General features: G+C 55.5%; 1 pseudogene; it reads right to left on the reverse strand.

Annotated features, from left to right (window-relative positions):
- Positions 1 to 11,404: 11,404 nt before the first annotated feature.
- Positions 11,405 to 16,126, reverse strand: LOC102933169 (annotated as a pseudogene).
- Between the last annotated feature and the right edge of the window lie 70 nt (positions 16,127 to 16,196).

Here is a 16,196-nt window from a genome sequence, read left to right on the forward strand (position 1 = left end):
AACAAGTCATGGTCTGTCTGAAATTTTAGTTTGCACTGACTTCACTAGGGCTTTTTAATTAGCCTCTTGTAAAATGCGGCAAGTATCCAGAGGAGTTGATGTAATCCCTGGAAGAGCCCCTGGTTGAGAATCACTATCTTACGTGACATGCTTTGTATGAAATAGGACATAATTATATGACAGGAGTGAATATGGGGGTTCCAGGGTGCTGCTTTGAGGTACAGAGTGCCACACACCCCACCCCCCCAGCCAGGCCTGTGAGGATGGGGGCAACTCAGCAGAGGGGTGGCCTCCCCCGGCATTTTGGGGGGGGGGCTCGTCCTGGCTACTGTCACCCTGTAAGAACTTAAATTAAAACCAATCATAATTGGGACAAACAGGTTAAAAAATAAAAACTGATTTTTTTCCCTATCGAAATTCGAAAATTTAAAAATAAAACATTGAATTCTGCCACGACCGGGATTAGCACAGCCCAGCATCAAGCACCTGTGCGAGAGCGAACAGCAGATGCTTTCCGGCTTAAACATACCCCTGCCCAGCCTGCCCAGCCTCCCAGTGGAGATGAACCTGTTGGCACCTTGAATGATTTATCTCCCGGACAAATAATGGGTGTGGCAGCAAAGCAGGAGTTCACTCAGCCTCTGGCATGCAGGGGATAATGGGGTTCCCTGCTTTGGGATGGGGGGGTGCAGTACACAGCACTCCTGGTGGAGGGAAAGTGGGGGACCCTGGTATGAAGAATGCAGGGCAGACCGATCCCTGGGCACTGGGGGGAGGGGCGATGGCAGGGCACACAGAGCCCATGGCATGGGGAGCGAGGGGGGATGGGGGCAGACAGAGCCCGTGGCACAGGGAGTGAGGGGGGATGGGGGTAGATGGAGCCCGTAGCACGGGGACCGAGGGGGGATGGGACACAGTGAGCCCCTAGCATTGAGGTGAGAATGGGGGGGAGCTGGAAGTCGGGGACGGGGGAATAAGGGTGACACTGGGGGAAGATCTGGGTGAGCAGCAGGGAAATAGAGGAAGCTGGGGGCGGGGGAGGAATGGAGCTCCAGGAGCGTGCCCCCCCCTTCCCAATAGTCCACATATTGCACGGTGTTATTAGTAGAGAAGGCAGGTCAACGAATGCAGCTGGCACCCGGAGCAGACAACAGGGGGCTGGGCTGGCCTTTTGTTCCTGGGGGCGCTCAGTCCAGAGTCAGGGCCTGGCCCCTGGAAAAGTTCTGGCTCCCGCCCAGATCAGTTTTACCCTTATCGCCTGGCTCCACGCCCTGCCCGGTTACTCAGTCGTGTCTGGCTGCACGTCCCACGTGTTCCAGGGCCTGCCCCAGCCTGGCACAGGTGCTGCGTCCCTGGCAGCAAATCACAGGCTAAGCGGACAGAGCAACAGACGCCAGGTTTCCCGGCGGCGAAGGAGCTGGTTGGTCATGGGGCTTGTACCCTGTCCCCCCTCCCACCCCGCATCTCTCCAGCCCCCTCCTAACTCCCCTGAGAAAGTTACCTTTCCTCCTTCACCCCCAAATGTGAGAATTTCCACGCTCCCATCCCCTGTCTGCCCTCCATCCACCAGGCTTTCTCTCTTCCTCTGCTTTAGGATCGCCCCACCCCAACCGTGGGATTTCCAAGAGTCACCCTCCTTCCCCCGCGCTTCCCGCCCCAGTAACTGGGTACAGTTAACACCAGGCAACACTGAGCTGTGAGGCTGGGGAAAGGGGTGTGTGTGTGTGTGTGTGTGTGTGTGTGTGTGTGTGTGTGTGTGTGTGTGTGTGTGTGTGTGTGTGTGTGTGTGTGTGTGTGTGTGTGTGCGAGCGCGCGCTCTTCCTGGCTCTGGGAGGGGAGTGAGGTCTACTGGTTAAAGCAGGGGGGACTGGGAGTCAGGACTCCTGGGTTCTAGCTCCAGCTTTGGGACTAGATTGGGTTCTAATAGCGAGAGATATACACTATAACAGGGGTTCTCAAACTGGGGGTCGGGACCCCGCAGGGGGTTGTGAGGTTATTACATGGGGGGGAGGGGGGTCGCGAGCTGTCAGCCTCCGCCCCAAACCCCACTTTGCCTCCAGCATTTATGATGGTGTTAAATATATTTTAAAGTGTTTTTAATGTGTAAGGGGGGGTTGCACGCAGGGGCTTGCTATGCGAAAGGGGTCACCAGTACAAAAGTTTGAGAACGACTTCACTATATGCATGTACAGTGCTTAGTCAAATAAGCCCTCCCTCTTGGGTGGGGTCTGTAGGCAGTGCTGCAGGTATAGAGAATACAAGAAATTGGAAGATAATGGGATTCCTTATCAACATGCTGTCCCTTCACACCCTTCTCCCCGCAAATGGGTAGTGGTATTTCCCAGGCTCCACCCACAACCAAAACCCCATCCACTCACAACACCAGTACAAACTGCTTCTCGCAGAGGGAAGTGTGGATCGTCAGACCATGCTAGTTCCTCTCTGTTCTTACATGCTTTAATCACCAACGTGTTTGAAAGGTAGTCACTAGGGTTCAGAGTCAACGTTCCACTGTGGTGAAGGCAGCAGCCTCTCCGCACAACTGGCCCGGGCTGCCTACAGACTTAGGCATCACTGCTTTGGTTACACCGACTCCACGTTTGGGATGTTTTCTTCGCTGCCGTGAGGGCTAGAAACAAACTTTTTTCTTTTGCATGAAAGCTGAGATACTGCAGCACAGTGGGACTCCACCCCCACCCCCCACTCCCTTAATCCACAATCTCCCCCACAATGCATCGATTTATTTCAGTTCTTGGCAGCTTTCAACCAGGAGGTCGGAGAATTTCTGTGCCGGCTGTGAAGAAACCTTTGGCCTCAGCATGGAATTCGCCGTTGAATGCGGCAAGGAAGTGACCCCAATAGACGTCCTCATGAAAAAGAAGGAGCTGGAGGAGAAGGGGCTGATGACGGAGGGTTTGGCTGCCTGCTTCAGCCAGGCTATAGATCTGGTGGCCCAGCAGGACCCCAAGCAGTACTGGCTCTGGGAGAATGCCAGGATCATCATCCAAGGAGACGGATGCTGGCTGGAGTTCAGGACAGGAGACGCCAGCCAACACCTGTTGGTGTGGTACGACCAGCACAAAAAGGAGGTTCAAGTCTCCTCCCCGTCCTAGGCTGGGAAGCAATCATGCTGGCTGGTCCCCGGGCCTTGGTCCCTCTCCTTGCTGCCCCTAAATAAATGCCCGTGACACCTCCCAACTGGAATCGGCTTCTGTGTGTGTAACTGCAGCCTGCCAGCCACACTTGGGTTACACTCTGGCTCTCACCAGCCTTGGTTTTACTGCAGGATGACCCCAACGCACTCCCAGTCTTAGATTTCCCCCCCCACCCCATTTCCCCCGAAATGTATGTCCTGTACTGCCCAGCCCTCTCCTGGATAATACAAAGTCAGTTTTTCTTTAATAGAAAGAATATGCACACAACCTGCCATCCCAAATGGAGTTTCCCAGACACTTCAATTTAAACACACTGGATTAGATAAAACAATACAAGTTTATTAACTACAAAGAGAGAGAGTTTCAGGGAGTAGACGTCATGAGGCATAAAAGTGAGAAATGGTTACAAGAAAAATACAGATAAAACTCAACTAAATGCCTAACTTAACAAACTTTGTTAAATTTGAAGCTCATCACATGCTCTCAATAGTCTTACTGGCCAAACTTCTTAGGTCAGGACCCCAGCCCGAGTTCAACAGCTGCTTCCTTTGTTCCGTGTGGTGCAGTGAATCCATGGACAGAGAGAAAGGAAAGAGAAGGGGTATTTGTCCCTCATTTTCATAGTGTCAACCCCTCTGTTAGAAAACATTTCCAGCTGAGATGCAGGAGGCAAAGAGTGTGCAAGAAAGGATGTTTCCTGCTGTTCCTTTTCTCCCCTTCCTGCACGATGCCTCTGATTGCTGCTTAAATGCAAATGAAGCAGAGCATCCGTTCCTTTGTTTAGTACAGACCTGTTTCCCAACTTCTGTTTGGGCAGGGCTGTGGTTTGGAAAAATGTGTTAACAAGACCATACACCAGCATCTTAAACTTCACATATGCTATTGCCACACATATTTTATCAGGACAATAATGTCCAGCAAATTATGAGTTTCCAAATGATACCTCACAAGGTCTACTTTGTACAAAGATTATTATAACAGTGTGCAAGGGGTGAATACAGGGGTAGTCTGTCGCAAGGGGAGAGGGCCCCTGCCTCCTGCAGCCCACCATCCCCTAGCACTGTTCTAGGGTTTTGGGGTCAGCACTGACTGTGAGGGGAGAGTGCCTCCTACTGAATCCCCTGCTACCTGCAGTTCAGTGCCCCCTAGCACTGTTCTGCATATCCCACCCCATTCCCTGCAGCACAGCACCCCCTAGCAGTGCCCTGGGGCATTGGGGTCACCACTGACTGTGAGGGAAGCGTGCCCCCTTTAAATACACATATTGCTATATATGTGTGTCAGAGAAGGTGGGTCAAAGACATATACCTGGCCCCTGGAGCAGAAGGGGAGGTAGGATTGGGGTGGCTCTTACTTCCTGGGGGAGTTTGCTCCACAGTCTGGGACCAGCCACCTGAGAAAGCCCTGTCTCCTGCCTGGAGCAGCTGTCCCCCTATCAGACAGTTCTGCAGAGCCTGAGGTGTGGTCTTCCTTCCCGAGCTTCAGGCGATGTTTGAAATGTCTCATGCAGGCCTGGTTGCTTGAGCAGCCCGAAAAGGGGGATCCCATTGTTTCTCTCCCATCAGCCTCAGATTTCTGCATCACCGCTCAGGACGGGAGGCCGTGCAGGACTCGGGATCTAGTTCCTATCCTAAGGGGAAAAGGGGCAGTAAGGAAAGGGAGAGATTGGAAGAGAGGAGTGTGTGTTGGGAAGAGAAATGAATGTGAGAGGAAACATGCGAGAATGAAAGAAAGTCTCAGTAGCATATGGAATTTAATTCCCTTTGCTCTAACCCACTGAACCCCACTCACCTCCCCAAGCTGGGGCTAGAACCCAGGTGTGCTGGATCTTTACCCCCCCTGCTTTAACCCGCTGGATCTCACTCCCCGCCCAGACCTGGGAAGAGAAACTAGGAGCCCTGGCTCCCAGCCCCCGTGCTCTAACCCACAACACCCCACTCTTCTCACAGAAACAGGGACAGAATCCTGGAATCTGGACTCTCAGCCTCGTAGGCCAACCACCAAGACAAACCCTTCCATTAGAGGAGTGACCTTGCAGGCCTGGCCTCTCCCCACAGCCCCAGCCCCAACTTCTGCTTACAGAGACAGCTGTGCCTTTCCCTTCCCTTAAAGAAGATGGTCACAGAATCCTTGTAACCATCTCCCCCGCCCTGCTCTGCTCCAGGGCCCAGAGGCAGCCAGCCGGACCGCAGTGGGAAGAGGGGTATGGGCTGGATAGAACTGAGCCACATACACTGGTGTCCTGGCCCTTTGGGGGCTGGCATAGGGTGACCGGTGGGGGCTCTCCCCAAGCCCTGGGGAAGGAGCTGGCATCCACATGCATGAGCCAACCTCAAGTCACCTGAGTGCTGCAGATGAGTGTCCCTAGAATTGGGGTCAGAGCAGGGGGAGAGTCTGGGAGCCAGGACTCCTGGGTTCTATCCCCAGCTCTGGGAGGGGAGTGGGGCCTAGTGGTTAGAGCAGGATGGGCTGGACACCAGGACTCTTGGGTTCTACCCCCAGCTCTGGGAGGGGAGTGGGGCCTAGTTGTTAGAGCAGGGGGGCCTGGGAGCCAGGATTCTTGGGGTCAGTGGGGCATAGGGGATGGGGTCTCTGGTACATTCTCTGTTTCTGCGTCTCTCTTTCTCTCTCTGGTTCGTGAACTGGAGAACAACACGTGGGCCTGATTCCCCGCAGAGAACAGCCCCAGATGCTGCCAGGAGTGGAGCCACCTTTCATGGGACACCGGGGAGGGATTTGGGACCAGACAGGCCCTGGAGGCAAAGCTCACCTCTGCCCCCTGGAGGGGGAATCCTTTGCAAGGGCAGAGCTGAGGAGCACCAGCAGGGGGGCGCTGTGTGCAATCACAGAGGCCGATCCCATGCTGGGTGAGGATCGGACCCTCCGCATGTCTTCAGCTCCTGCGCTTCACCCTCTCCCCCTGCAGGAGGCGCTGCCCACGCCACACCCACTCATGCAGAGTGAGGAAGCTCTCCCAGAGGGGGGCGGCACATTGGCCGGGGTGTGCACCCACGGCCTGAACATGCTGGAGCTGCTGCGGCTGAAGAACGGGGCAGAGAGGCTGGGGCCCATGACGGAGGGGCTGGCCGCCTGCTTCAGCCGGGCCATGGAACTGGTGCAGAAGCGGCCCGTGGAGCCCTGGACCGGCATCCGGCTCGTCCTGCAGAGTGACGGGAAGTGGCTGGAGCTCCGCGCCGGCCAGATCAAGCAGACGCTGCTGGTCTGGTACGACCCCCACACCGGCACTGTGAGGGAACACCGCATGGGAGCCCCGCGCTGGGGCTTCTGTCCTGCGCCTCCTAGCGCCATGGCAAAATAAAACACCCTGCATCCCAGATCTCGCTCCTTTCTCCTTGTTCCGCCGAGCATTTCAGATCCGCTCCCTTCCCCTCCCAGGGTGAAGAATCAGGCTCCACTGCAGAGACGCACTCGGGGGGCGGCTCTGAGGCAGAAGGGAGGCCGGAAGTGTGACTCCTCAAACCCTGGCTCTGCCGTAGACTCTCTGCGTGACCCCATTAAAGGCAGATTAAGGTCTCCTGGGGCCCTGGGACGGAGCAAGTGGGGCCCTGCCCCTTCCTCCTGCGGCCATGCCCCCATTCTGCTCCTTCTGCTTGCAGCCCCGCCCACAGCCTCGCCCCTTCTACCTGCGGTCTCGCCCACAGCCCACCCCATTCTGCTCCCTCCACCTGTGGCCCCGCCCATGGCCACACCCCATTCTGCCTCTTCCCCCATAGCCCTGCCTTCTGCTCGCTCCTTTCCGCTGCGCCCCCCCTCCACCCCCCCCAGCAGCTTGCACACCAGAGAAGCTCTCTTCCCTGGAGCCACAGTTGGGAGTGAGAGCTCCTCCAGCCACGGGGCCACAGCGGGTGGGGGAGAGATTTTTCCCGGGGCCCCAAATTGGCTGGGGCCCCGTGGGCCCATGCAGTAATCCACCACTGGGGTGACCTTGCCCAAGTCAGTACGTGTCTGTAAAATGGGGAGAATGAACCTGCCTGTGTCCATTTAGACTGCAGGGTTTTCAGGGCAGGGATCGTCTCGTGCTGATATCGGTTGCCGCCGATAGGTGCCTCTGAAATTTGTGCAACAGCAGTCCTGGAGGGAGGGGAAACCATCCCAGACATTAAAAACCAGAGGTCCCAGGTGAGGAAAGAGCTGGGGGAGCGGAGATGACTCGTTAATTAAAGCACATAAGTGTCTCTGGGAGAAACTGCCACAAGCAATGTTCTAAAATGTACCTGTTTGGCTTCCTTACAGAGCCCATTAAACAGCTGCTTTTGCCACACTCAGAGGCCCCAGCTGAGATCAGGGCCCCGTAGTGTTGGGCGCTGCCCAGACACACAGCAAGAGACAGTCCCTGCCCCAGCTGAGATCCGGGCCTCGTAGTGCTGGGTGCTGTCCAGACACACAGCGAGAGACAGTCTAAATACAGACAGGGTTGGGGAGGCGTATTAACCTCATTTTCCACCTGGGAAATTTCTTTTGTTAATGGTTCAAACCCCTTTCCACCCTCCTGCAATGAATAGCTGAGAAAGGTCCCAGGCTGCATGAGCGTCCTCTAGCAAGCGTTCCCCCAGCGCCATGGAGCTGAGATATGACACTCCTTCTCCTATTTATACGGGAAAAAAACAAGGAGGAAAAACATCCATTGGGGCCTTTAATCTCTGCTCCATGCACCAGTCCCCAGTGCTCTGAACACAGCTCAGGAGACTTGAGAATTAAGAACATAACAACGGCCATACTGGGTGAGACCAAAAGTCCATCTAGTCCAGGATCCTGTCTTCCCACAGTGGCCAGTGCCAGGTGCCCCAGAGGGAATGAACAGAACAGGTGATCATCAAGTGATCCATCCCCTGTCACCCATTCCCAGCTTCTGGCAAACAGAGGCTAGGGCCACCATCCCTGCCCATCCTGGCTAGTAGCCATTGATGGACCCATCCTCCATGAATGTATCTAGTTCTTTTTTGAACCCTGTTATAGTCTTGTCCTTCACAACATCCCCTGGCAAGGAGTTCCACAGGTTGACTGTGTGAAGAAATACTTTCTGTGTTTGTTTTAAGCCTGCTGCCTATTAATTTCATTGGGTGACCCCTAGTTTTTGTGTTAGGAGATGGAGTAAATAATGAGAAGGAGTAAATATTCTCTCCTGGGTTGGACTAGTGAGGGCTGGGAGCCAGGACTCCTGGCTTCTGTGCCCAGCTCTAGGAGGGAATGGGGTCAAGTGGTTAGAGCGGGAAGGGACTGGGAGACAGGACTCCTGGGTTCTGTCTCCAGCTCTGGGAGGCGAGCGGGTTAGAGCAGTGGGGGTTGAGAGCTAGGACTCCTGGGTTCTAGCCCCAGCTCTGGGAGGGGTACAGGGTACTTCTCCCTGCTCTGTGCCTCAGTTTCCCCTTCTGGAGCATGGGAACAATCCTGTTTATCCACTCTGTGTGTGTGTGTGTTTGAGAAGCAGTTTCTCCTGCTCAGTTGACAGTGTCAGGGGAAAGAGACAAAGACCTGTGTGTGGGGGGGGAGAGGTTGCTCCATCCTGCTTGCGTCTGGGCCAGGGCCAAAGCCCTTGGGAGCTGAAGGTCAATAGCTGGGAGCTGTGTGTGTAGGGCAGAGGAGGCAGATAAGCTGGCGTCCCAGCCTTGGGGAGGCTGGACTAGGGTATGGAGGAAGGAGCTGGCATCCACGGGCTAGGAGCCCAGCTGAGCGTCACAGAGGGATTAGAGTTGTGGGGGGAATGGGACACATCATCTGACTTTGCACCTCTTCAGCTGCCCCCTGCCCGACTCTTCTCAATTTCTCCATCACCAACCACGTAAAGGCGACGGGACAGATCCCCCACGGGAGTCGCTTGCCCCGGATCCACTGACCTTGGACTCATAGACTTTAAGGTCAGAAGGCACGGGTGGCATGTGAACCCCCATTTTGGGGAGGCCAGGCCCTGGCCCTGCCCCTTCCACCTGAGGCCCCAGCCGCTCTGACCCCCGGGCTACCGGCCGGCCTGAGCACCGGCCCAACCTCCAGGACACAGGCCCAAGTGTGAAGCATGGGCGGGGCCACAGCCCGGGTCCTGATCCTCTAGTCTGACCTCCTGCCCATCGCAGGCCACAGAACCTCGCCCACCCACTCCTGTGATAGACCTGAACCTTTGGCTCAGTTCCTGGCATCCTCAAATCATGACTGACAGGCTTCAAGTGGCAGAGAATCCACCACTGACACGGGTTTAAACCTGTGAGTGCCCCCCCCGGCCCTCCCAGGCTGCAGAGGGAGGCTGCAATGTACACAAGGTGGCAAACTGGCCCTGGATTTCTAGCATCAGCCTCTGGTTAGCGGGCATCGGATCTGTTAGGAGCTTGGCTCTCCGTAGGTTGCTAGATGGGTCCACTGGTCTGATCTAGGGAGGCGGGATACCAGGCTAGATGGGCCTATGGGTCTGACCCAGGATGGTGATGGGGGAGGATATCAGGGTGGTGTGAGAGGGTGGGGGTGGATGTGCCCCTGGTTCTGATCTGGGGCAAAAAGGAGGTGGGGGAATACCGGGCTAGATGGGCCTATGGGTCTGATCCAGGGTGGTAGGGAGGAGGGGTGATACCAGATTGACGAGGGTGGCATGGGGCCAGGATGCTGGGCTGGATGGGCCCATGGATCTGACCAGGGGGAGCCAAAACCCATGTATTTCCCACCTTGTCATCTAGGGGGAGGGGATCGAACAGCTGATCTGGCCCCAGAACCTGGGAGCAAACTGATCACCGACCTCCATCAGAACCGAACTCAGCAGAGGGCACACGGCCCCCACCCGAGACGCCGCAGACCCCGGGTAGAGCACCCCATGGAAGACGTGGTTAACTGCAGTGAAGACCTGAGCCAGACCGAAGTGCTGAGGAAGAAGAATGAGCTGGAGAAGAAGGGGCTGATGACGGAGGGGCTGGCTGCCTGCTTCAGCCGGGCCATGGAGCTGCTGCAGAGCCCCCAGCCTGTCTGGATGTGGCTGGGTCGGGAAAGCAGGCTCATCTTGCAGAGCGACGGGTGCTGGGTGGAGTTCAAGGTCGGAAACGCCCAGTTGATCCTGCTGGTGTGGTACGACCCCCACAAGAAGGAGGTTCAGGTCTCCCAGCCCTAAGAGGGGAGGGGATCAGTCCACCCATCAGACCCCTAGGCTCTTTGTGCGAATAAAGGCCCTTGGACCGCTTGAATCTGCCCATTGCTTCTTGCTGATGTTTTTGTAGGGCTCCCTGCAGCACAGCGCTCCCCTGGTGCCATTGGGGTCAGCACTGACTGCAAGGGGAGAGCGTCCCCTACTGAGTCCCAGCAGCACAGCGCCCCCTGGTGCTACTGGGGTCAGTGGTGCCCTGCAGGGGATAGCACCCCAGATCTCTCCCATCCCCTTGCCGGGGACAAGAACATTCCAGATTCCCTCCCTCAGTCTCAGTACATCCCATCCACCAGCGCTACCCTCGGCAAAGCCAGGAACAGCTGGGGGCGGGCCAGGCCGACCAAGGGCACAGGGTGGGACTGGTGGCTCACCTGGGGGGGGCGGGGCGGAGAGAATTAGTGGCAGAGGGGAGGTGGGTGGCAAGTATGAATCAGCCACAGTGTGTGTGAGAGGGCAGGAGCATGAGCCTTAAGGGCAATTTCTTGCAGCAAGGAGTACCACAGGTTAACAGCATCTGCATTGCACAGAAGCGTGTTAACTCCCAGGATTGGGGTGGGGGAGGATGGGGATCTCTGACTCAGGTCCCAGGGATAGAGCCCACACCTTCACAACTGCCACCCCTGCATATATATACAAAGCACTCCAATGCAGAGCCCTTACACACACACACACACACACACACAAACACACACAGCTCTTCTATCATACACACACACACACACACACACACACGCACGCTGTCCCCCCTCTTTGGGGGGGGGGACACACCAGGGTTCTGTCTCCAGACTAAACATAAGAACATAAGAACGGCCACACTGGGTCAGACCAAAGGACCATCCAACCCAGTGTCCTGTCTTCCTACAGTGGCCAACGCCAGCTGCCCCAGAGGGAATGAACAGAACAGGGAATCATCAAGTGATCCATCCCCTGAATACGCTTTAATGCACTCGGGGTGGAGGAGTTGCAGAGGGAGGGTCAATCCATGGATTCCCAGGGGGTTTATTAGCAGGATCCTCGTTAACGAATTGGCAGGCGCTAACAGGAACTGGATGCTCTTGTCTGCAGGGAGGGTTCCCCCCATCAGGGGATTTGTAAGTGCTCAGCTCTTCATTCACAGCCCCCCGGGCTGGGCACGTCCTGGCTCTGCTCCTGTGAGACACACAGCGAGTGGGGTTAACAGCAGTGGGGATGAGCTCAGACTATGCAGGGTTTTGTCTACTTGCAAACGGGAGGGGAGACCTGCAGGGGAAACCAGGCGCTGCGCGGGCTCGGTGTGGGACGCTCGCCCCCTACAGTCAGTGCTAATCCCCGTGCACTAGGGGGCGCTTTGCTGCAAAGAGCGGCATGGGGGGCTCAGCAGGGGGCTGTCCCTGCACGGTCAGGGCTCCCCCCCAGTGCTATATTCTAGCAGTAGGGGATGCTGTGCTGGTGGAGTTCCCGTGTCTCCCAGCACCTGTGAACCCCGGTGTCCAACGTGCAAGATTCTCTTCTGCCTCCCAGAAGAGGCCCCCTGGCACACAGGATTCCTAGTAACTATTGGATTCTTCTTCGCTCCCTGTGCTACACAGTTACACAGCGGCCGCGCCCCTCCCCAGAGCCAGCTATGTTTCTTTCTGTCATTGCCTCTTTTCTCTTCCATGCCATTACGGGCCACCTGCCCAGAGCCCCCACTGTCATTGGATCCATCCCTCCACCCCCACTTACCCTGCTGGGAATCCCTCTCTGAGCTCAAGCCCCCTCCGCTGGAATGGCGACACATTGGGTTGGGCTGAAACAGGAAACACGGGTGTCATTGTCCTCCTGGAGGGGCCGAGCAAGTGAAGATGGATCAGAACCTGTGGCTTCCCACAGCAGATGGGTTCTGGAGTTCCCAGGGGATGCGAGAACTACCCCAGGCAGGAGAATGGACCATCTCGAGGAGCCCAGAAGATCCCCTGGAAATGGGAATGTATTCCAGGGTCCTAGTGGCACCCTCTATGGGGTGCCAGCTCCAATCCAACCCCAGGGGTGGGGGGATTTGCCTGGCTCAGAGGGAGGGGGACATGGGGCCTTTCCCCTCTAGGGTTGCTGTCTCTCACCCCACTGATGCTCACCTGTGGGGCTCAGCTTCTTTACAAGCAGTGATGCCAAGATGCTGCAGCGTTGGGTGAGGGGCATCTTCTCAACCTCAGATGACTCTAGTCCAATGAGAAAAAAGTTCTGTTTTATGGGTCGTAGAGGGGCCACTGCTCTCTCTTGAAGGGGATCCTAGGGAGAAATTCAACAGAGCACACAGAGTTAGTACCCGGGCTTGGCAGGGACAGGAACGGGCTCTGGCCAGAGTCTGTCTCCTGGAGGCAGGGGTCATTAGGAGCCAATTTGCAAAGTTCGGCCCCTTTCCAAAATGGCTGCCGTCCCCTATTGTTCCCAATGAGAGTGAAGCCGGAGGCTGCTCTCAGTTAAGATGGCTGCTTCCACTTGTTCTCCTTATATGGGGTGACACTACAGATTGCCCTTAATAAAGATAATGGCTATCTCCCATTGATCTTGATGACATTGAAGCCACAGGCTGCCATGAGTCATGATGGCTGCCATTGGCCTACAGCCCTTTCTAAAGGCAGACTGCCCCTAGGAAAGATGGCCACTGTTTCCCACTGTTTCCAATGGGACTGAAGCCAGGCTTCCCTCAGGGAACATGGGCTGACAGACATAGGAAGAAGCAGTGTGGCAGTCTGAACAATATGGATGAGGGCGACGGAGAAGCACACTGCAGTGTTAGTGATCATGGAAGCGCAGATAGGAAGATCTAAACTGGAAGGCAGTCTGAAGCCATCATTTGCCCTCACTTAAGATGGCCCCTCTCACTTGTCCTTCTAAACAGGATGATGTCACATGCTGCCCTAACTAAAAATGGCTACCATCTCCCACTGCGCTCAATGAAATTGTTGCCACAAGCTGCCCTGAGTTGGCTGCCATTTTACTACTGCCCTATGCTTACCCAGTTCATCCCATTTACCCTTTTTATAAATTGGTACAACATTTGATATCGTCCAGTCTTGTGGAACTTTCCCGCTGCTCCAAGATGTACTGAAAATCAACATAGGCAGGCCAGCAAGCTCCTCAGCCAGCTCTTTTAAAACACTTGGGTGTAAATTATCTGGACCTGCTGATTTAGAAATGTCTAAGTTTAGTAGCCTCTGTTTAACATCCTCCCAAGACTCTAGTGGAATAGAAAGAGTGTTATCATCCCTATGCAATAAGACTATATCATCTGTTTTTTTCCCCAAATACAGAACAGAATTATTTACTGAACACGTCTACCTTTTCTGCATTACTATTGATAATTCTGCCGTTTCCACCTAATAATAAATGGACCAATCCCATTATCAGGATTCTTTTTATTCCTAATATATTCAAACAACTCCTTATTGTCCCCAACTCTGCTGGCCACAAATTTCTCCATGTGTCTCTTTGCTTCCCTTATCAGATGTCTACAATTCCTAATGTCTGATTTATATTCATTACTATCAACCGTCCCTTTTTTCCATGTATTGGATATTATTTTTTTAATTTTCCCAACTGCTTTCACTTCCCTAATCTGAGAATCAATGGTTCCAAGCTGGATGGTTAGGACTAGAATGGGGGACATTGAAGACATTTTGTTGAGGTTTTGCTTGCTTATTTTTAGTGCAAGGGAGTATGTCTTCTTATCTATCCCACGATGTATGCTTAAAAGTTATGTTGCCACAATTGTCTCAGTCAGAGATGTGAAAAAACCACACACCTGACTGCCACAGCTGTGCTGACCTAGCCCCTAGGGGAGCTGTAGTTATATTGATGGAAAGATGCTTTTGTCAATGTTGGTCCCGATTTGTTGGGCAGCTGATGTTCCTCCCCAGCTGGAGCAACCCCGTTTGCTGCTGCAGGTTGTATCAACATGATGAGCTGACGTAGCCATGCCCGTAGAGTGTTTGTAGCATAAACATCCCCTGAGTTTGTGTGGCAGGGCTGGGAAAGGGCAGGCAGAGCTTTGAGGTCATTCACTACTCGCTGAAAACCTTGTTTCCTTGAATGAGGATGGGCGTATTCATAGGACCAGCGACATCCTGATGTGGGAAGAAGGGAATTATCGCTAACCTGGAATCAGGGGGCTCAGATTTTACCTCCCTGAAGTAAGTTCAGCTCTAGGTCAGGGGCTTCAACCAAAGAGATTATCTATTTTTCAAAGGGACCCCTTCTTTGCCATGGCATTGAGCATATTCCTGCATATTGTGGACACCTGGCCAAAGAGTTAGAGCTGCTCTCACGGTCTGGATCCGGGGCACAAGAGGATTCTGGGGGATTCCCTTACCCGCTCCAGGGGTACACCGCGAAGTACTGCATCACCCTGCGGCTCAGCCCCACCTCGGCCTCCATGGGCGTGTGGCTGGCTCCTCCCACGGATGCCAGGGTCCTGAACAGGTAGGGCAGTTCAGAGCCTTGCGGTACCCCCGTCCACCCAGATGTGGACAAACCGCTGCTGTGATGGGTGAAGTAGTAGGCATACACGGGACTGCCGGTCTCCACCTCTCGCCCAGCCATCTCGGCTACTGGACACACAATGAAGTAGTCACCAAGGATTTGATCCATGGCCCATCGGTACCGTGCTTCACCCCGCCCCTTTTCCTCCTGGCTGTACCGCAGTGCCACGGCCCGGACGGCCTCTTCTGGTGCCTCTGGAACTATCATCCTCACCACCTGCAGCAGCTCGTCCCAGCTGATGGAGCTGGCGTTCTCCACATTGAATCTGGAGCCAGCATAGATTACTATGCAGGAGCCTTCGTTGGCGTTGATGCCGGTCAGGATGGGCATAGGCTGGCTCTGCTTAGCCTGCAGGAGTCTTGATGGTGTATCAGGAAGAAAATCCCCATCTCCTGTCGGCACAAAGGGAAACCCCAGCTGCTTCCTGCAACGCAAGATGGCGAACTCGTGTTTGGGGAACTCCCCTGCTGCCTTCCCCTGCAGGCAGCCCACCAGGGCGGTCTCATCTCTATCGGTGCAGCCCAGCAACTGGCCCAGCCTCTGGCCTCTCTCCTTGGCCTCCTCCAGGAAACTCCATACCTATGGTGCTGTCAGGGCTCCGCTCTGTGGCACAGCGCGGGTGAAGAGGGGCTGGCTCCTCGGGGAGAGTAGGTGGAAGTCCACTGAGGAACCGCCAGCGCACTGGCCAACAAGCATCAAACGAGCTGGGTCCCCACCGAAGGCGGCCGCGTTGTCCCACAGCCAGCCCAGCGCCAGGCGCTCATCCCACAGGCCGGCGTTCCCTGGGGCAGCTGGGGGCAGAGACAGGAAGCCCAGCGCCCCCAGCCGGTAGTTCATGGAGGCCACAATCACGTTCTTGGTGGCGGCTAAGAAGCACCCATCGCAGACGTCGAGGGAGGCTGCACCAGAGACAAAAGCCATGCCATGGATCCAGACGAGGACGGGGGCTGGCTCACGGGGCCGGGGATGGGGCACCCAAATGTTGAGGAAGAGGCAGTCCTCGGACTGCAGTATTTTGGATTTGCAAATATAGGCACCAGGGTAACCAGTAAGTGGAGGCTGGAGGCAGGCGTTGCCGAAGCTGGTGGCCTCCAGGACATGGCTCCAGGGCTGGTGGGGTATTGGCTTCTGGAAGCACAAGGCCCCCACGGGGGGCTCGGCCTAGGGGATGCCCAGGAAGGCTGTGATTGTGTCGGAGCCGGCCGGGAGGCGCTTGCCCCGGATGGGGCCACTGGTGGTGAGCACCGCAGTGCCGTTGTCATCGGAGCCAAGAGCTGGGGCCCGCCAGGGAGAGGAGGAGCAGGCAGGGGAGCGCAGGGAGGAGTCCCAGCATCACGGCAGCTGGAAGGGAAACCCCCCCCCAGAGGAAGTTATAGGGAACGGGATCTGGGGTCTTTCCCCTC

Source organism: Chelonia mydas, chromosome 14 (genome assembly GCF_015237465.2).
Source record: "Chelonia mydas isolate rCheMyd1 chromosome 14, rCheMyd1.pri.v2, whole genome shotgun sequence".
Classification (NCBI taxonomy): Eukaryota; Metazoa; Chordata; order Testudines; family Cheloniidae; genus Chelonia; species Chelonia mydas.